This window comes from Lepus europaeus, chromosome 11, assembly GCF_033115175.1.
Source record: "Lepus europaeus isolate LE1 chromosome 11, mLepTim1.pri, whole genome shotgun sequence".
NCBI lineage: Eukaryota > Metazoa > Chordata > Mammalia > Lagomorpha > Leporidae > Lepus > Lepus europaeus.
In genome coordinates this window covers 14,235,253-14,256,257 of record NC_084837.1, presented here as the reverse complement: position 1 = coordinate 14,256,257, position 21,005 = coordinate 14,235,253, and the positions used below count along the sequence as shown (strand labels likewise).

The following is a 21,005-nucleotide window of genomic DNA, read 5'->3' as shown; positions in this document are numbered from 1 at the left end:
CCAGATGCCCAGTATTGAACTGAACACTACAGAAAAGGGGCTTTGTATTCAGAGTAAAAATTTGAGAATATAATTATCGTGTAAAAAGTGTTATGAAGCAAGGAAACAAGGGATTATTGAATGAGAAAACATTTCAATTAAATGTTATTTTTGAAATTAAAAAAATTCTATTACCTGAGAAAGCAATGTGTTATAAGAAAACAAACACATACACACAAGCTCATGCTCCAAATATCCCTGGCTTTAAATCCTAGCTGTACTAGTTTTCAGCTGTGAGATATGATTATTTATTATAAGTTTAATTTCCTAATCCACAAAGTGAAAATATACCAGATTTTGGGGAGAATCTATGAAATTTATTCAAGCAACTGGCACCTAATAAGTACACAAATTCAATTTGTGGAGACAAACTGCCATTTTAAGAACTCTGTGTTAAGTAACTGTAAATATAGTAAATATAGATGTACTCAGTACCATGCTTAGCAGGTATATATAAAAAAAGAAACCTAACACATTTTATGCTATGAATGATATCTATCCAATTTTACTATGCTTAAAAATCTTGATCTTTCCATATTGCAATGCTAGTTTAACGTTACAACAAAAATTTTAAAAGAAATGCTTTAAGTATAAAATTCTATTTGAAGCAATGTCAAAGAGTTCACATAATAAAATTTCATAAAATTTTATAGCTTGTATGTCAGTGTTAAGCAAGACTAAAAAATATTGTTTATCAATTACAAATGATATTTATGATTCTTCTCTAGCCAGAGAGATCCTGGAAAAAAAATAAATAAAAATCACCGTTCTTAATACTAAGATTTTATTTATAATAAAATATATAATCCCTGTTAGAATCAGTATGGTACATATTTAAAACAGTATTAGACATTTGGATGCAGTGTGAATGATTTCAAAGAACTCAAATGATTCACGTATTAAAAGGAAAAAATACTAAGGGCTGCTACATTGATTTGAGTGGATATGTTTTATTCAGAACAGCTCAGATTAGCAGCAGCAGCAGTAGCAGCTGGTATTCAATGAAATGCTTCCCTTTTCTACCTACTCTCCAGCTGGGTTAAGGCAGACACAAAGAGACTAAAATGACCAAGGTCAAAGCATAATTTGAGAGGACTTCCAGGTTTTTGCTCAAATGATTTAATAGGTAGCCTTGAATATAGGAACATTTAGTGAAATTAGTGTTTGAATAAATCATAAGTAGGACTTCACAGACTGTCTTGTTCAGTGTCTTCATTTTCATTTTATACATCACATACTAAGCTGCCTTTTTTCTATGGAAACCATAAAATGGTAATCATTTGATTTTTTTAATCACATAGTAAAGGTCATGTTTTTAATCTTTATTTTTATTATTATTTTTAAAAAAGATTTATTTACTTATTTGTGAGGCACAGTTACAGATAAAGAGAGGGAGAAGCTGAGAGATCTTCCATCTGCTGGTTCACTCCCCAAATAGCCACAAGAGCTGGAGCTGGGCCAGCCTAAAGCCAGAAGCCAGGTGCTTCATCTGGTCTCCCATGTGGGTTCAGAGGCCCAGCATTTGGGCCATCTTCCTCTGCCTTCCCAGGCCAGTAGCAGGGAGCTGGATCAGAAGTGAAATAGCTGGATCTCAAACCAGTGTCCATATGGGATGCCAGCACCACAGGCAGAGGTTTAACCTACTATACCACAGCGCCAGCCCCCATACTAAGCTTCTAAGAGAGTAAAAGGCTACATACCTAGTTTATTAAAGTTCATAAGTTAATGGGGCTGGTGCTGTGGTGCAGTGGGTTAATGCCCTGGCCTGAAGCGCCAGCATCCCATATGGGCATGGGTTCTAGTCCTGGCTGTTCCTCTTCCAATCCAGCTCTCTTCTGCGGCCTGGGAAAGCAGTAGAAGATGTCCCAAGTCCTTGGGCCCCTGCACCCATGTGGGAGACTTGGAAGAAGCTCCTGGCTCCTGGCTTCGGATCGGCACAGCTCCAGTTGTTGCGGCCATCTGGGGAGTGAACCAGCAGATGGAAGACCTCTCTTTCTGTCTCTACCTCTCTCTGTAACTATTTCAAATAAACAAAAAAACCAATTTAAGATTTCTCACAATAAATTGATATGCTTGACTTTTCTGTCTCTCCTGGATTTTTATAAGCAGGCGATTCTGCATCTTGTATCTTTGCTTGACACAGCTGAAAAGTGAAACATACAAAGATATGTTACTTTGTCAACTGTTAGCTGAGTAAAGGGTACTCTGTTGGACATACTGATCTCGGGATTTTCTTCTTTTACCTTTAAGCTCGACAAGAGTTGATTCATTTACATTTTTCTGGAGGATGTCAGGTTTTAGCCATTGAGATAGGTATCAGAAACACAGGGGAGAGTTAAGGGCACCCTAGTCTCTCAAGGAACTTATGGGGTGACAAAAGTGCAAGCCCATGTATCAACAGCATGTGGGCAGTGCACAACAGGAAGAAGTGGTACAGTGGCACGAGCAACAACCAAGTTGAGCAGGTCACAGGCTTCTCAAAGGAGATGCTCGAACTTGTCTGAAAGGTAGAAGGAACTGCATGCAAAAGGGCTCAAATGACTCTTAAGTAAGTACTGTTTGAGCAATGGGTTCATGTTGGGGGTGGAAGATGAAGCTGGAAGGCAGAGGCCACATCCAATTGGCTCATTCTGGAGTTCAGACGTTCAGAAGTCCCTGATGAAGTCCTTGACAGAGGTAAGAAAGGAAGCAATACGATCATATTTGTTTATTTTAAAAAAAGGTTTTTTTGAGGACATTCAGTAATCAAGTAATATTAATATGAAGCAGCATTTTGATGGGTGCTGGGGATAACACAGTGGATGAGATAGTGACTTTCTGGAATTTATGGTACACTAAGGAACAACTAAGGAACAAAACACTAAGGGTCCAAATTAAGATAGTGACAATGGGGTTATATAGGAGGAAATGGATGCTATAATGACGATAATCACAACAGCAATTGTAATAATTATCCTTATTACCATTTACTGAATACTTCTCACATATCAGACACTAAACACTTAACATATACTATCTTTTTCCATTCTTCACACAGTAGCTAGAGTAATTTTTATAGGCTACATAGTGTCATAACCTCCTGAAATCTTTCAGAGGTTTCCCACTGTATTTAGTGCAAATACTCAAGTTACTAAGCTACACAATTCTCTAGGCTAAGACCCAGTGTGACTTCTCTAAGCTCAGATTCATCTCTCCCCCTTTGTCTCTCTAGCCACAGTGCCTTCCTAACTGTTCCTAGACAGTTTTAAGCAACTTTTTGCCACAGGGCCTGCTAAAGCTTCTTTCCTCTGTATTCCCACAGCTTATTCCCTCACTTCTGTGAAAGTCTCTGCTTAAACGTGATCTTTTCAATTAGCCATTCTCTGGCTATCTTGCATGATAAAACTCCCTTATACCCTTTGCATTTTTATTTCTCCCTAACACTTGCCACGTGTGTTGGTTTCCTTCCTCCACTACATCATAAACGCCATAAGGATAGGCTGTTTTGTTCACTGCCATATTCTTGGCACCCAGAACTGGGTTGGCACATCATATCTACTCAATAGATACATAATAAATGGAAGAATGAAGGCCCTGGGAGGTCAGTACTATTATTTTTCCCATTTTACTGATGAGGAAACACAGATACTAACTCTTGTTCTGTATCTGGTACATGTCACACACAACTGGGATTTGCATGTGATTACAAAAAAAAGGCTTACCTTTGTTGAACCTGTGTTATGTGCCTAGCTACTAGTGCTAATCCTCACAACCACCTAATTTTATATAAGAAGCAACTGAATTAGACAGGTTTTGCCTGGCATTTTTGCACTTGCTAGAATATTGGGTGCATGTGCACTTTGTTATACTGCCTAAACCTAAAGCCAATTCTTTACGTAGTATATGACTTTACCTTTTAATTTCCAGGAAAGTGAAGGAGAGGAAGAAATTGAAGATTATTAACATTATTATGACCAGGTGGTAGAGTCATCAGCAAGTCAAGGGATGCAGGGTGAGCTGGTTTTCATGCTTCCCTAACTCCAGATTCCCACATCCAACTTCCTTCTTGATGTCTTCACCTGGATGAGGTCAGCTGCACTAAAAGGGATCTAGAATAACCACAGCAGATTAGAGAAGTCAGTAGCTGTCTCACAACAAAGTTTAACCTGATAAACAGCTCTGCCCCCATGAAGTCCTCAGGGATCCCCTGTGTTGCTTTGCAATTCCTAGACTGTTTCCCTCTATTTTCATATGTGCTGCTAAAACAAAAATCCTGGAGACTAGGTAATCTATAAACAACAGCAATTTATTTTCTCATAGTTCTGCAGGCTGAGAAGTCCAAGATCAAGATGCTGGCAGGTTCAGCATCTGGTGAGGGCTCTGCTCTGCTTCCACAGTAGTGCCTTGTTGCTGCATCCTCTGGAGAAGAAGAATGCCATTTCCTCATTTTGGCAGAAGGCACAGAAGGGCCCAAGCCAGCTCCTTCCAGTTAATTCATAAGGACACTAATCCATTTGTGAAGGCAGAGTCCTCATGACTTAACTGTCTTCACCAAAAGTCCCACCTATTAGTACCACTACAGTGGGTTCTAAATTTCCACATGAATTTTGAAGGAGAAACAATCATTTAGACCATAGCACTCTCCAACATTGTTCACCATTTCAAACACATTCCAGTCACCACAAAAGAACAAAGGGAAAGTACAAGGAACATTCCATTTCTTTTGGACTATGATATGGCAGTTGCACACATCATTTCTGCTCATATCCCACTGGCCAGAACTTAGTGATATGGTCACACTTGGGAGTTCATTATACACAACCATGTGTCTGGCTGGATATTCTGCTACCTGGAAGAAGAGGAGAGGACATAGCATGGGTCAACCAGCAAGGAGTCCTTACTACAGGTATCTAATAAACATCTCAAATCTAACACTGCCAACACTAAATTCATACTTGATTTTTAAAAAATCTGCTCCTCTGCAGATATCTCTCTACCTCAGTGAATGTTGGAAAATGGAACAAACTCAGTTTGAGTTTGATGTGTCTGCAGAACATATAGTACAAATATCCAATAAGGGGTTGAAGATACTCCGTCTAGTAAGGGTGGGAAACTTTTTTCTGCTAAGGGCCATTTGGATATTTATAACATTCACGGACCATACAAAATTATCAACTTAAAAATGAGCCTGCTAGGGCTGGCGCTGTGACATAGTGGGTAAAGCCATTGCCTGCAGTGCCAGCATCCCATATGGGTGCTGGTTGAAGCCCTGGCTGCTTCACTACCAATCCAGCTCTCTGCTATGACCTGGGAAAGCAGTGCAAGATGGCCCAAGTCCTTGGGTTCCGGCACCTGCATGGGAGACCTGGAAGAAGCTCCTGGCTCCTGGCTTCCAATTGGCGCAGCTCTGGCCATTGTGGCCATATGGGGAGTGAACCAGTGGATGGAAGTCCCCTCCAACCCCCGTAATTCTGCCTTTCAAATAAATAAATAAATCTTAAAAAAATGAGCCTGCTATAATTTACTGAATTTCAAGTTTCTCCTGCAGTCGCTTTGGCAGGGCCAGACCAAAAGATCCTGCAGGCCTTATAAGGCCTATAGGCCTGTTGTAGAGGTTGAAAGCCACCACCTGCAGCACTGGCATACCACATGAGGGCTGGTTCAAGTCCTTGTTGCTTCACTTCCAATACAGCTCCCTGCTTATGTGCCTGAGAAAGCAGCAGAACATGGCCCAAGTGCTTGGGCTGCTGCAACCATGTGGGAGACCTGGAAGAAGCTCCTGGCTCCTGATCAGCCCAGTTCTGGCCACTGAAGCCATTTAGTGAGTGAACCAGTGGATGGAAGCCCTCTACCTTTTAAATAAATAAACAAATCTTAAAAAAATAATCTGAGAATATATATATATTATATATATAATACAGTTTACTACTGTAATCATTAAAAAAAAAAAAAAGCAAGCTTCTGAGTGACACCTGTGTTCAAGACTCAGACTTGAGCGCTGACTGAATCGGTAGTGTCAGACTATATAATATGATAGGCAAAGAGAACCACGGTTTGGGAGGAAAAGGATTCTCCATAGGAGACTTGCTGTTCAAGAGTCTAGAAGAAGAGGCCAGAGAACACAAGACTATATAACCAAGGGAGCAATTTCCAGGAGGCAGCGGTCAGCAGTGTGGAAGGTTGTAGAGAAGTCAGTTACTATGAAAACTGAGAAGCAGTCTTTGGATTTGGCCATTATGCCAAACAGTATATTTAGTAAAATGGAGGCAGATGCTCTATTTTTCAGAGTTGAAGAGGGGCTTGGAAGGAAATGGCAAAGTGTACATAGTTCTACTTAGCAGAAAGGACAAAGGCAGCAGAGGGAACAACTGAAAGAATAGTCTTAAGGTGACTCCGCTGCCCAAAGACTAGTTGTGGAAAGGATGATTCATAGTTTAAGACAACAGGTCAGGAGCAATGCAAATGAAGACAGGATTGTAGGAATAAGGGTGAGGGCATGAAGGAATTCATGCCTGACACGTGTCATGCTAAAGAATGATAGAGATAATACTATGTTCCTACCACCAACATTTACTGTTACTATACTAACATTTATTGAGCACTTACACGTCAGATAATGTTCTCCATGGAGCTTATTTTGTTTCAATATTTCTTAACTACTGGGATTTACTGACATCATGAAATTTAGTGCCTTTCAATAGTTAAGTGTGAAACACTTTGATGCAGCATAAAAACAGCAAGTGAATGTCATCCAATCATATCTGTTTTCTCTTCCATGCTCTCAGCTGATTCCTGGTCCCAGGGCATGCTGGGTAATAAAAAATGAACTTTTGCATTTGATTCATCTGTTGACTCATATCAATAGGAATTCTTGAGTAACAAAGCAGTCCTGGCAAAAAGCCAACCTAACCAGAATTTAGGCCAAAAATGTTTCAATTTACAAAAGCTTATTAGTTTAAATAGATACATATTTGCAGATACCCTCACTCAAATATTAGATTATTCAGATGAAGTGTCTACAACTTTACAGGTTCCACTTCCTCTTGAAGTGTGAGTTCTTGAGCGCAGGGATAGACTGTTGCTCTTTTATTGTTTTCCAAGGCCTGGCACAGTTCTGGGCAAACAGCTTAAGTTCAGTTTGTTCAAAGCATTAACGCATATGCTTCTAAAATTAAACTGCTTCTTTATATCAGAATTGAGAAAGTTATTAGAAACTACTGAGTCTTATTTTGACTAGAATAAAGAATTTACTACTCACTTAGTGGATATTAAGTTATATTCTTGAGAAAACATATCTGAAGAAGGGTCTGATATAAAAAAAATTCACCAAACTGATATATATGGAGGTAAACACTACTAGTGTTCTAAGAAATCCTGATATTGTTCATGCTGGTAATTCTTACCAACAGCTTTCTAAATTTTAAAATGGATAAAGCAAGGAGCTCAGTGAGTTCATGGATTAGTGTCATATTTAATAATACATATTTAATGTTAATGAACTAAAAAGGATATGTGTAATTTCTCCAGGTTCCTGGGAGGAATTAGGATACTCCTTGATCTTAGTGATAGTCATTTTGTTACACGTATGAGCAAATTCACTTCCCTTCCCTTCTGTCTTTAATTTTTTTGGAACTCAGAGATTTCTGCCATCTTTTTATACACCAGGCTATTAGAAAATCACATTTAATTTATTCAATTTCTACTTAACAGGAAGTAGAATAGCTAAAAGTATCTTCACATGCCAGATTTAGTAGTAACGTTTTGCTTCAATTATTCCATCAAGTCTTTATAAAGACTTTCTTTTTTTCAATAATTTGCAAAGATAAACACTTGAGATTATAATTTTAACTATTCCCTTTCATAAAATATAACACCAGTATTCCAATGTAGAGGGGAATAAAAAAAAAATCAGAGTCAAAATATCAAAACTTGCCATGGCTTATTATATATTTTATTGATTATATTTTCCTGATTATAGAAAAAAAAGATGCTGTGAAAATGACGGTTAAAAAATGCACTGCTGTATACCATCACTGATATCAGCAAAGCTGCAAGCCTTGAGACTATGCATTGTAATTCTCTTACAGTTTTGCTAGCAAGTGTTGCAAAACCATTAATACATATTAAAAAAAAAGCCTTTTAAAATAAAATAATGACCTTGTTACTTAACATGACAACACATAGCTTTAAATGGGTTCAGCTGTCACATGGATGACACTCAGCCTCATTCCGCCTGGGGCCAAGCAGGAGGCCACTTCTCTTAATCGACAACCTAGAGAGCCAAAACTGCAGGAGGTGGGCTTTTACCTTCCAGTTTCTGGTAAACTAGTGACATATCCTGTGCTGGCGAGAGGCCTAAGCAGATGACCTTGGTCTCCGGAGGACTGGCCCGCACTCCGGGGCCGCCGATGTAATATTTACAAGGGCAGCTACGGGTGAAAAGGGGCTGGGGTCCGAGATTTAGTAACGGTCAGCTTCCGTCCGCTTCGGGGCTGCAGGCTAGCAATGCCACCTTGACTGACAGCGGGAGCCCATCCGACTCCCAACAAGGTCGGAGGCCCGCTCTTCCGTTGGGCCGATTAGTGGGGTCTGGAACCTTCCGAGGGGGCCTCCAGAGTACACCTCTCTTTCTGACGGTCTGCAGACAACAGGAGGCGACAGGAGGCATTACTCCCACCCAGTCCCAAGATGGCGACCGACCCTAGCGGGACTCTCCAAAGAGCCGCGGACCACCTCTCCTTCCCAGCGACCCCTGCGCCGGCGGCGACGGCAAGCGGGAGGAGGGCAGAGCCAGCGCCGGCGGGAGGGGCGGAGCGGGACGCCCTCCCGCGCGCGTCCTGGCCCCGCCCCACGTCCTCGCGTCCGGGCCCGGAGCCCTCGCCCGGCCGGGCAGCGCGCGCTGCCTGCTGGGATACTTTGCCCGCCCAGCTAGTCCTCCCGTCTTGCGCCGCGGCCGCGAGAGCCGTGTTTCTTCCAAGATGGTGGCGCTGGGTTCGGGGTGACTACAGGAGACGACAGGGCCTTTTCCCCTTCGCCGCGACCCCGACACACCAGCCTTCGCTCGCTCGCGCACCCTGCCGCCGCGTAGCCGTCCGCCGGCCCAGGCGCCCGTCATCCGCCGCCGAGTTACGCTTCACCTCTGCCGACCCCGCGCTCACGGCAGCGGGCGGCGGCGCCTCCCTCGGCTCCTCCTCGGAGTAGCTCGCGGCCTATAGCCCCTGCCTGGAGCGCCCCGCAGCCCCCCAGTGTGGACAGACAGCGGCGGCCAGCGACGAACGCCGGGTTTTCGGCGGTCCCGGCGCCCCCTTTCCCGGCCTCGGTTTCCGGAGAAGGAAGCGCGGGTCCCGCATGAGCCCCGGCGGTGGCGGCAGCGAAAGGGAACGAGGCGGTGGCGGGCGGAGGCGGCGGGCGAGGGCGACGACGACCAGTGAGGCGGCCGCAGCCCAGACGCGGGGGCGACGACAGGTCAGTGTTGCTGCGGACGCGGCCAAGGCCGGGCGGCGCTTCCTGCCCTCGGTTCCCTGTGTCCCTCGCCATCCTCAGGGCCTGCTCTGGCAAGGGTAGGCGCCCCTTCCCCCACCTCTGCTGGAGCGGGTGTTTAGGGGCGCGTGGTCTGGAGGGGCCAGTGCCAGGAGAAGGCCCCTGGTGGCCGCGGCTGCTGCAGCCTTAACTGTCAGTCCTGGCTGAGCGCCGGAGGCAGGGTTTTGTCGCCCGTGCGGGCAGGAGGCGGGACGGGACGTGCAGGGCGTCGAGAATTGGGCCTCCTTGGAGCGAGGCTCGCTGAGCCAGACGGGGCCCCAGGCTGGGAAGGGCAGGCCATTTTCTTCAATGGTGAACCTTTTCTCGGCATTGTCGAGTTTGTGTGTGTGTATGTTTTGACTCTCTTGGGGAAGACGTATTTAGACATATTTAGAAGTGTGCTTGGTGGGCTGGGGTTTTGGAGGTGGGTTGATGGGGGAGAGAGGAAGGATGGATGGGGTGGTATGTCAAAGCGAAGGCTTGTGCTCACCAGTTACTCATTTGTTACTGGTCACCAGGATTCTGAAGTTGACCGTGAGTTACTGGGTTTGCCAGAGACCGCTGTGTCAAGTGCACACCTGCAAGCAGTTGGCCTTTTATTTATTTATTTATTTTCCCTCTTTCACTTGAGAAAATGAAAAGGAGTCTTTCCTCATGTTGGTGTGGAGGCTTTTTTGGTGAAGTCAGAATCGAATGTGCCAAATGCTTTAGTCTGGAACATCTTTAATATAATTTTCACACGGACATTGGTTGGTTAAGTGTAGAATCTTGGAAAGATAATTTAGCCTCTCAATCTTTTGTGACTTACTACGGGCTAGCTAAAATAGAAGCGGCATAAAATCTGTTTGAGATTGTGTTTATTAAGTGGCTAGTGTGCTGTTGAAAATGCAAACTAATAGTCCTAAGGGAACATGGATGTGACCAATAATTTGGGGTCATTCCACTGTACATTATTGACGGTCCCAGCAAAATGGTTCCGAAGGCTTTTGGAGAAGAAAAGGGCTTTGAGAAATACAACAGTTAACTACAGGTGTTAAGAAGTTATATGTCGAAGACACATAGAGACCCAGTATCTTGCTGAATAAATTATACAAGTAGGATAAGAACCTGTATTCTTTACACCTCTGACCCACAGTACCCTTACTTAAGGCATTATGTGCTAAATCACGTAAAATTTGCAATGTAGGAGAGACAAAAAGAAATTTGTCTTGGTATGTATATATAGTGGCTTATCACTTTTTAAATGAATAGTGTTAATGATGCTGCTGATAAATCTTCTGAATGACCAGAATCCTTTTATAGAAATACCAGTAAGTATGACCAACAGGAAAAAGACCCAAGTAATACCTTTTAGAAATAATTTACAATCTTTATATGTGAGGATTTGTAATAAGAAATGCAAGATTATAATGCAAATAAGTAACTTGTAATCTTTATGTAGAAAATTAGAATGTAAACTGTGAAGTTTCATTGTCAATATTTAACTAGGCATTACTGTGCTAAGTCATATGCACACCATCTTCTGGACATTGCACCCGTCCCTGAGGAGTTTATGCAGAGATACAAAATACTGTGCTTTGATTTCTTTTTCCTTGTTTTTGTAAGCTGTTTTTATTTTCTCTCTCCTAAATTTCACTCTTTTTTTGTGTGTGACTTAAATAACTGTAAAGGTGCTTACTTACCTGTTAGAAGTGTGAGTAAAACCTGTTTTTGTACCACTTGTCCAGTCCATTTAACAATATTCATTGAGTGCTGCAGCATCTTTGAACATGTAACATGTTACATGTTACCAGTTTTTCTTAAACCTTAAATTACTTATATTTCAATCTCCCCTTTCTCCAGAAAATTTGGTAATAATTTACTGGTTTTTAAATATTAGTGGAATGATCTAAAACTATGAACCATGCCTAATTTTTCAGACTAAGCATTGAAAATGATGTTTCCAAATGTCTTTTCTTAAATGATTATTATGTTCTCTAATCATGTACACTTTTTGTTAAGATCTGTAATCTTTGTAGGCCTGTATGTAGAAACATACTAAGTGCATATGCATTTATTTTCAAAAATTAGTATTCTGATCGTTAAGAGTAAAGACAGATTTTTCAGAAATTTTCTTTCAAGTAAATTGCTTTAATAAAGTTTTGGATGTTTTTGTGATGGTTCTGGACAACAGTTTTGGCTGGTTTTGACAGCCTTCCTCTCAGGCCAAGTATAAAGATAATCAGAGACATTGTGGTATGTATAATAGAAATAACTTTGGATTTAGACCCTGCTTTTCATTCTGGGGATACCATGGTTTCCTTAGTCTTGAGCCACGGTTTTATCTGTAAAATAGGATGGTGAACTTACTCCTATTTGTGAGTATTAAAGGATGTAAAGTGCCTAATACATAAGCACTGAACAAGTATTTCCTTAGAAATCCTCCTATCCGGTTTGAATTGTCAAAAGTCCCTTGAATGTGGTGGACTACATCATGCTATCTTTGCTGTACTTTGTGCTTACTCTTCAAGGGCAAGAACTCCTCGTTTTTACCAGAGTCTGTTACCAGATGTCTTTTTTTTTTTTAATTAGATTTTTTTTTTTTTTGGACTGGCAGAGTTAGTGAGAGAGAGACAGAGAGGAGAAAGGTCTTCCTTCCGTTGGTTCACCCCCCAAGTGGCTGCTTCGGCTGGCACGATGCACCAGTCCGAAGCCAGGAGCCAGGTACTCCCTCCTGGTCTCCCATGCGGGTGCAGGGCCCAAGCACCAGGGCCAAACTCCACTGCCATCCCAGGCCACAGCAGAGAGCTGGACTGGAAGAGGAGCAACCGGGACAGAACCAGCGCCCCAACTGGGACTAGAACCGGGGTGCCGGTGCCGCAGGTGGACGATTAGTCTAGTGAGTTGCTGCACCGGCCAGCCAGATGTCTTAATATGTTTGGACTGCTATTATAAAGTATCATAGGTTGGGTGGCTTACAGAAAAAAACAAACTAAATTATTTTAAACAGCACATTTATATCTCACAGTTCTGGAGGCTGAAATCTCAGGTCAGGATGCTGGCAAATTTAAATATGGTGAGGGCTCACTTCCTGGTTCATAATCAGTGGTCTTTTCACTGTAATCTCACAAGGTGGTGGACAGGTAGAAGGATTTCTATTTTACAAGGGTGCTAATCCTGTTCATGAGGGTGGAGCCTCCCAGAGATCCTCACCTACTAATACCTCACTTTAGGAGTTGGGCTTTCAACATAGGAATTTGAGGGGAGGGCGCTAACATTCAGACTCAGGCACCAAAGTTTGGGTGCATTACTTAACAGTAATCAGTAAATGATGAACTTTCAGTTATTAGGTACCTACTGTGTGGCTACTATGAATTGAGCTAGATACAGGGGCCACATAGATAAGAAAGATGTCTTCTGGAAGTTGATTGTCTAGTGACTTTATCTACATAAGTACGTAACATTTTTTTGAGGGGTGAAACCATATGGCTTAATGGAACTACATTCCTACGACTTTCCAATCCTAGGACAATTTTGAGGACTTAACACTTCCTGCCCTCCCCCTACCCCCAACTGCTAAAAGACTTAACTGTTTCATTTTTTGTTTATATAACCTTTTTTTAAAATTTTTTCTTTCTTTTTTTTGTTTGACAGGCAGAGTTAGAGAGACAGAGAGAAAGGTCTTCCTTTTCTGTTGGTTCACCCCCCAAATGGCCGCTACAGCTGGTGTGCTGCGCTGATCTGAAGCCAGGAGCCAGGTGCTTCCTCCTGGTCTCCCATGTGGGTGCAGGGCCCAAGCACTTGGGCCATCCTCCATTGCCTTCCCGGGCCACAGCAGAGAGCTGGCCTGGAAGAGGAGCAACCGGGACAGAATCCGGTGCCCCAACTGGGACTAGAACCCGGGGTGCCGATGCCACAGGTGGAGGATTAGCCAAATGAGCCGCGGCGCTGGCCGTTTATATAACCTTCTGCACATGCTTTACTTGTTTTGATACCAACCCACCACCTGGTATCTGGCACATAGTGTGTTAAGTGTTTATATGAGGGGACTTAGAGCTCGTGGAAAATGGAATTAAAAGGTTTATTTGAATGCAGAACTTGTTGAAATCATGTATATGAGGTATCTTCAGAAAGTTCATGGAACATGCATATTATTATGAAAGATCTGCATATATTTCAAACTTTTTGTACCAAAATAAACTTGTAATTCTGTTTTTCATGAACTTTTTGAAGTGCATGTGTATGTAAAATGACCTGTAAATAACTTGGTTTTTAAAGGAGTACCTATTGTTATGTCATCTTGTAATAGATTCATATTTTTTAAAAAGATTTATTTATTTGAAAGTTAGAGTTGGAGAGACAGATCGATCTTCCATCTACTGGTACACTCTTCAAATGGCAACAGCCGGGGCAGGCTAGGTAGAAGCCTGGAGGCAGGAACTTCTGGGTATCCCACCTGGGTGGCACTGACCAAGTCCTTGGTCGGTTCTCAGCTGTTTTTCCAAGGCTGTTGGGGAGTGGAGCAGCCAGACAGAAACTGGCACCCACATGGGATTTTGGCACCATGGGCAGTGGTTTAATCTGTCATTCCACAATGTCAGCCCCAAAGTTTGAACCTGAGTGGGACTGTTCTTGATGTCTATTACTAGTCATTTATACATGAGGAAATTTAAAGTACAAAGCTTTTAAATGGTATTTTTTTCTTTTTGAATATTTATTTATTTGAAAGGCAAAGTTTCAGAGAGGTAGAGACAGAGGTCTTCCATCTGCTGGTTCACTCCCCAGTTGACCACAGTGACTGGGGCTAGGCCAGGCTGAAGCCTAATAGGTGACAGGGAGTCTAAGTACTTGGGCCATCTTCTCCTGATTGCCCAGGCTCATTAGCAGGGAGTTGGATTGGAAGTGGAGCAGCCTGGACTCTAACCTACACCCATATGGGATGCTGGTATCAGAGGTAGTGTCTTAACTCACTATGCCACCACACTAGCCCCTAAATTTTTTTTTTTTAAGATTTATTTATTTGAAAGAGTTAGAGAGGTAGAGACTGAGAGAGAGGTCTTCCATCTGCTGGTTCACTCCCCAGATGGCTGCAACGGCTGCAGCTGCGCTGATCCGAAGCCGGGAGCTAGGAGCTTCTTCCGGGTTTCCCACATGGGTCCAGGAGCCCAAGCACTTGGGCCATCTTTCACTGCTTTCTCAGGCCATAGAAGAGAGTCGGATGGGAAGAGGAGCAGCGGGAACTAGAACCAGTGCCCATATGGGATGCCGGTGCTTCAGGCCAGGGCTTTAACTTGCTGTACCACACTGCCAGCCCCAAAATGTATTCCTTTTTTTTTTTTTTTTTTTTTTTTTTTAACAGGCTGAGTGGACAGTGTGAGAGAGAGACAGAAAGATCTTCCTTTTGCCGTTGGTTCACCCTCCAGTGGCCACCGCGGCTGGTGCCCTGTGCCTGGCGCACCGCACTGATCCAAAGCCAGGAGCCAGGTGATTATCCTGGTCTCCTATGGGGTGCAGGGCCCAAGCACTTGGGCCATCCTCCACTGCACTCCCGGGCCATAGCAGAGAGCTGGCCTGGAAGAGAGGCAACTGGGACAGAATGCGGCGCCCCGACCGGGACTAGAACCTGGTGTGCCGGCGCCGCTAGGCCGAGGATTAGCCTAGTGAGCCGCAGCGCCGGCCAAAATGTATTCACCCAGGCAGCAGGACCAGAAACTGAATTTCTGGCCTGATGTTCAGGACTCTGTACATTGGCACATGTTGTGTTCAGGGTAGTTACACCTAACATTGTTATGATTACTTATCCACCTTTGGAGATACAGGAGTGTGTTTTACACCTAATAAAAGGCAGCTTTCCCAAGATGCTACCAGCAGATCTTATATTTTTTCTAATACACAAAACAAAATTACATTAAATAGAAATAGTGTTAATCTTCTAGGACTTATATCTAAACTTGAGATATTTTAAATACTTGAAGAAGATGCCATATAAATAAAATTTCTAATGAAATTAGAAATAGTCAATATACAGTGAATTTCTTTGTCATCTTTCATCTTCATTTATTCCCTAAAATGTCACTTAAAGTGCTTTGATTGATCTGAGAAATCTTTAGCAAGTAATCCAATATGGGTAATAATTCAACATGGTTATTAGTATTAGGGCTATCTTATAATGAAATAAAATTTATATATAAAGTTTTGTGTTTATTTTGATTTGAAAGGCAGAGTGGCAGATGGATCTTCGATATATCCATGGGTTCATTCTCCAAATGACTGATGTTTTGGATCTGGCCTAATCCAGTAGCCAAGGTCTCCATCCAGCTCTCCCATTCGGGTGGCAGAGACCCAAGCACTTGAGACATCATCTGCTGCCTCCCAGGGTGCACATTAACAGGAAGCTGGGTCGGAGACAGGTAGGACTCCATCTCAGGCACTCAGATACGGGGTGCAGGCATTGCAAGAGGCAGCTTAACTTGTTGCACCAATAGTACTTCCCTACACATATTTTTAAATACTGCTCTTTGCACATTAGATTTATCTGGAAATCAGTTATTACTGTTTGGTTTTTAAGTCTTATGACTTAACCTCCTAACATTATATATAAACTTTTAAGTACTGTAGAGTCTAAGCAGGTTCAGTGAACAAAAACCACTAAGAATGGAGGAAGGAGCACTAACTTTTGGTAATTACTTTTGGATTGAACAGTAGACCTAAGTAATGTTTATCCCAATTCAAATCTGTAATTTTCTGTATTTGATTTGTTAATATGATAAGTGCTGAGTGAATCATAAGATTGACTGAAAGGAAAAGAAGTTTTAGGAAATATAGAATGGTTATGTATAACATTTTCCTGAAGTTCGTTTCCAGGATATCTGAACAAGAATTTCAAACAGGCATTATATGTAGATTATAGAAGAGAATACTACAATATATTATTAATTAAAACTGTCTGTTGCAAGTATATGGGAATTTCAAAGAGTTTGTGAAAAATGGAATTAAATATATAAATTAAAATATAAAAATAAAAACTTATTTCTTAATATACATTCTATTATGTTCAGTGTACTTTTGTAAGTGATGATACTGGCCATTTAGTCCATTCCCAGAGGATCCTGGGAACTTAACCATGTCAGTGCAGTCATTTTTACATTATTAACCGAAAAAAAATGGGTGCACTTCGAAGATTTTTTGAGGATTAAGAAGCAAAAAGTCTGAAGGAGCCAAATCAGGATTGCAAGGTGAATGTGTAATGGTTTCGTATCAAAACTGTTGCACATTGGGGTTGGTGGTGTGGCCCAGTGGGTAAAGCCCATGCCAGCATCCTGTATGGGTGTCCCAGCTGCTTCTCTACTGATCCAGCTCCCTCCTAATGACCTGGAGGAAGCAGCAGAAGATGGCTCAAGTGTTTGGACCCCTGCCACCCACATGGGAGACCCGGATGAAGCTCTTGGCTTCAGCCTGTCTCTGCCCTCCCTGTCCATTGGGGCTATGTGGAGGAGTGAACCAGCAGATAAGATATCTCTGTCTTTTTCTCTCTCACTCTGTAACTTTGAAATAAATAAATCAGTCTTTTAATAAATTAAACTGGCACAATGCCCTTGTTTGATGAGAGTAATGAGCAGGATGATTGTCCTGGTGGAGGATGCTCTGTTGAAACTTTCTTGGGTGTTTTTCTGCCAAGTCTTCCTCTGACTTTCTCAAAACACTCTTTAATAAGCAGGTGCTACATTCTTTGGCCCTTCAGAAAGTCAGTAGGCAAAATGCCTTGAATACTGTTTACATGACTTGCTCTTTATCAGTCCACTTTGCTTTGATAAGACTACTCCCATATCTTGGTAGCCATTGCCTTGATTATGCTTTGTTTTTAGGATTGTACTGATAAAGCCATATTTTGTCAAAATTCTTTGGAAGAAATGCTTCAGGATCTTGATTTCCATTGAAAACTCTTATTTATTGTCTGCAGCTGATCTGGATGCAATAGTGTTGGTACTCATTGAGTAGAAAGTTCTTTTGCTGTCAGAATTTTGTGAGCTGAATCAGTTGACAGGTCTCTGGTGTTGGCTATTGTTTTTTTTCTCTGAATTATTGGTCCCCTTCAGTTAGGGAGTAAGTTTACTTTTTACTCACAAATTGGTGTGGGTGGTGCTGTGGGCTTATCTTCAACATTGTTATCAGATCTTCCTAAAATGAGTTATCCATGTGTAAACTCTGATCTCTTTGGGGCATTCTTTCACCCAAACTTCACTGTAAATGTGATATTTGTTTTAATTTAAGCAGAATTGATGTTGCTCTGATAGGGGATATTATCAAAGTAATGTCTTATCCTTCTTGGTGCCTCAAACTAGATCCTTTTGAGACGTATTATAAAAAAATCAGTAGGAGTTTATTTTTTGCAAAAATGTGTTGAAATCCATGTATAGTTTTCTTACATATTTTTCATGAACTTTTTGAATACCGCTTGTAAAAGCATAGAGCTAGTATATGAGCCTTGAACTCTTTACAGGTATGCATGGGTTTCAGTTTTTTTTTGGTACTGGTATAAACTTTTATTTTTCTTACCATTTTAAGAGTTTATTTTCATCTACTTCAAAGAGCGAGAGAATCATCCATTTGCTGGTTTACCCCAATTCCTAACAATCAGTGCTGGACCAGGCCTACTTAGCAGTCCACAACAGCCAGAGTTGGGTTAGACATAAACCAGAAGCCCAGAACTCCATCCAGGTCTCCGTTGTGGGTGGCAGGGGCCCAGCATTAGCAGGAAGCTGGATCAGAAGCAAAGGTGCTGGGTTGAGGGCATTGCAAGCTGCACAGAGCTCTACCTATCCCCCTTTTTTTTTAATTTTTAAAAATTTGAGAGGGGGAGGGGGCGTGGGGAGGGAGAGATAGAGAATGAAAAAATGAATATGAATATGAATAAATACTCACGCTAGGGCAAGCAGACTCTGATTTCCTGGTTCACTACCCAAATGCCTGCAGTGACGGGTTGAGCTGGACTGAAGCTGGGAATCCAACTACTTGAGCCATGCAGCCATGCTGCTGCCTCCCAGGGTCTGCATTAGCAGGAAATGAGTCAGTAGTTAGAAACAGTTGTTTTCACTTCTTGGTTATTATGTATAATATTGTTATGAGCATTCCTATATGAGATTTTGTGTGAACATGTATTTAGTTCTCTTGGGTATATACCTAGGAGTATAACTGCTTAGATTGTAAGATAACCCTAACTGTAACATTTTGAGGAATTGCCAAACTGTTTTTGCAAAATGGCCATATGATTTTACAGTTGCAACAGCAGTGTGCAAAGATTCTGATTTTTCTGCTTCCTTATCAACACTTGTCCTTTTTGTTTTAGGTTTATTTTATTTTTTTTAAGATTTATTTATTTGAAAGTGTTACACAGAGAGAGGAGAGGCAGGGAGGGGGGAGGGAGAGAGAGAGAGAGAGAGAGACTTCCATCTGATGGTTCACTCCCCATTTGGCTGCAGCAGCCAGAGCTGAGCTCATCTGAAGCCAGGATCCAGGAGCTTCTTCCGGGTCACTCACATGGGTACGAGGGCCCAAGGACTTGGGCCATTTTCTACTGCTTTCCCAGGCCATAGCAGAGAGCCAGATCGGAAGAGGAACAGCCAGGACTAGAACCCATGCCCATATGGGATGCTGGCGCTTCAGGCGAGGGCTTGAACCCACTGCACCACAGCCTGGCCCCTGTTTTAGGTATTCTTATAGATGTGAAGGTGTCTCTATGGTTTTGATTTGCAACACCTTGGCTACTTAATGATGTACCTCATTTTATATGCTGATTGGCTCTCATCTTTGGAGAAATACCTATTTAGATCCTTAACCAATTTTTTCAGACTAATTCCTTTTATCTTTTAAAAATATATATATATATATATTTTTTTTTTTTCAGAGAGAGAGAGAGAGAATATCTCCTATTTGCTGATTCACGCACCACTACCCCCAAATGCCAGCAGTAGCTGGTGCTGGGCCAGATCAAAGCCAGTAGCCAGGAACTCTTTCCAGGTCTCCCACATGAGTGGCAGGTTCCCAGGTATTTGAGCCATCACCTGCTGCCTCCTAGGGTTCACATTAATAGGGTGTTGGGAGCAGAACTGGGATTTGGACCTAGATTCTCTGATGTGGGATGTCTTAACTGTTACACTTTGCCATTTTTCATTTGGATTATTTTTGTTGTTGATTTGTAAAGAGTTCTTTATATGTTTTGTATTCATCTGGCTTATCAGATCTATGATTCCCAGTCATTTCTCTGGGTTGTCTTCACATTCATGATAATTTCTCATGAAGCACACAAGTTACTCATTTTGGTGAAGTTTTTTTTTTCTTTTGTTATTTGTGCTTTTGGTGTCATTACCTAAGAAATCATTGTCTAGTGCAAGGTTATAAAGTTTTTTTTAATAAAGATTTATTTATATATTTGAAAGAATTACAGGGGGCGAGAGAGAGAGAGAGAGCACGCGAGCGAGCGAGCCATTTTCCATCTGCTTACCCACTCCCCAAATGACCACAACATACAGATCTAGTCTGGGTGGAAGCTAGTATCCAGGAGCTTCTTCGGAGTCTCCCATGTGGGTTCAGGGACCCAGGGACTTTGGCCATCCACTGCGTTCTGAGGTGCATTAGCAGGGAACTAGATTGGAAGTGAAGCAGCTAGGTCTCGAACTGCTGTCCATATTTGATTTTGGCATCACAGGCAGCAGCTTTACCTGCTGTGCCACAGCACTGGCTCTTCATAAAGTTTATGCGTTCTTGTCCAAGAGTTTTATGGTTTTAGCTCTTAGATTTAGGTCTGTTACCTGTTTAATTTTTGCCTATGTGTGAGGTAGGTATCCAGTTTATTCTTTGATGTATGGCTATTCAGTTGTCCCAGTACCATTTGTTGAAGGGTTTTCTTTCTTCATTGTATGGTCTTGGTACCCTTGTTGGAAATCATATAAATTTATTGATTTGTATTTATGTTCGTAACACCAGTAACACAATCTTAACCATAATAGCTTTTTAGTAAATTTAGAAACCAGGAAGTGTGTATATTCAAGCTGTCTTACTATTTTTTGATTGTTTTTGGCTATCTGCCTTCCCTGAGTTTTCACATACATTTTAGAGTTAATTTACACAAATACAGGCTAGGATTTTGACAGGGTTTGTGTTCAGTCTATGGATCTTTTTTGGGAAGATTGCTGCCTTAGTATTGTGTGTTTTGCTCTTGAACATGGGATGTCTTTCCATTTATTTTAGGTCTCTTTTAGTTTCTTTCATGCTTTGTACTTTTCAGTATCTAGGTCTTGTACTTCTATTGTTAAATTTATTCCCAACAATTTTACTGTTTTTGATGTTACTGTAAATGGAATTGCTTTTTCATTTTCATTTCAGATTACTCATTGCTTTGAGATTTTTGTATCGTTCACTTGTATTTTGTATAGCTTTTCTCTCTCTCTCTCTCTCTCTCTCTCTCTCTCTCTTTTGACAGGCAGAGTGGA

The 21,005-nt window shown here is 41.9% G+C and overlaps 1 protein-coding gene and 1 long non-coding RNA gene across 8 annotated transcripts in view; one reads left to right on the top strand and one right to left on the bottom strand.

The window, feature by feature from the left end:
• Window positions 1-788: 788 nt before the first annotated feature.
• Window positions 789-8,737, bottom strand: LOC133769796 (uncharacterized). Its single transcript, XR_009867270.1, has 3 exons — window positions 8,326-8,737; window positions 3,932-4,127; window positions 789-2,705 (listed from the first exon to the last, which is right to left on the bottom strand). It is a non-coding gene; the product is annotated as an uncharacterized LOC133769796 (long non-coding RNA).
• A 199-nt stretch (window positions 8,738-8,936) lies between these two features.
• Window positions 8,937-21,005, top strand: part of UBE3A (ubiquitin protein ligase E3A) — a 117,490-nt gene continuing 105,421 nt past the window's right edge. For 6 of the 7 annotated variants that reach the window (XM_062205022.1, XM_062205020.1, XM_062205017.1 and 3 more), the window contains exon 1: window positions 8,938-9,483. The gene's annotated coding sequence lies outside the window, so the exon portion shown is untranslated. Of the gene's footprint in view, window positions 9,484-21,005 lie in introns of all 7 variants that reach the window. The other variant, XM_062205023.1, reaches the window with a different exon arrangement.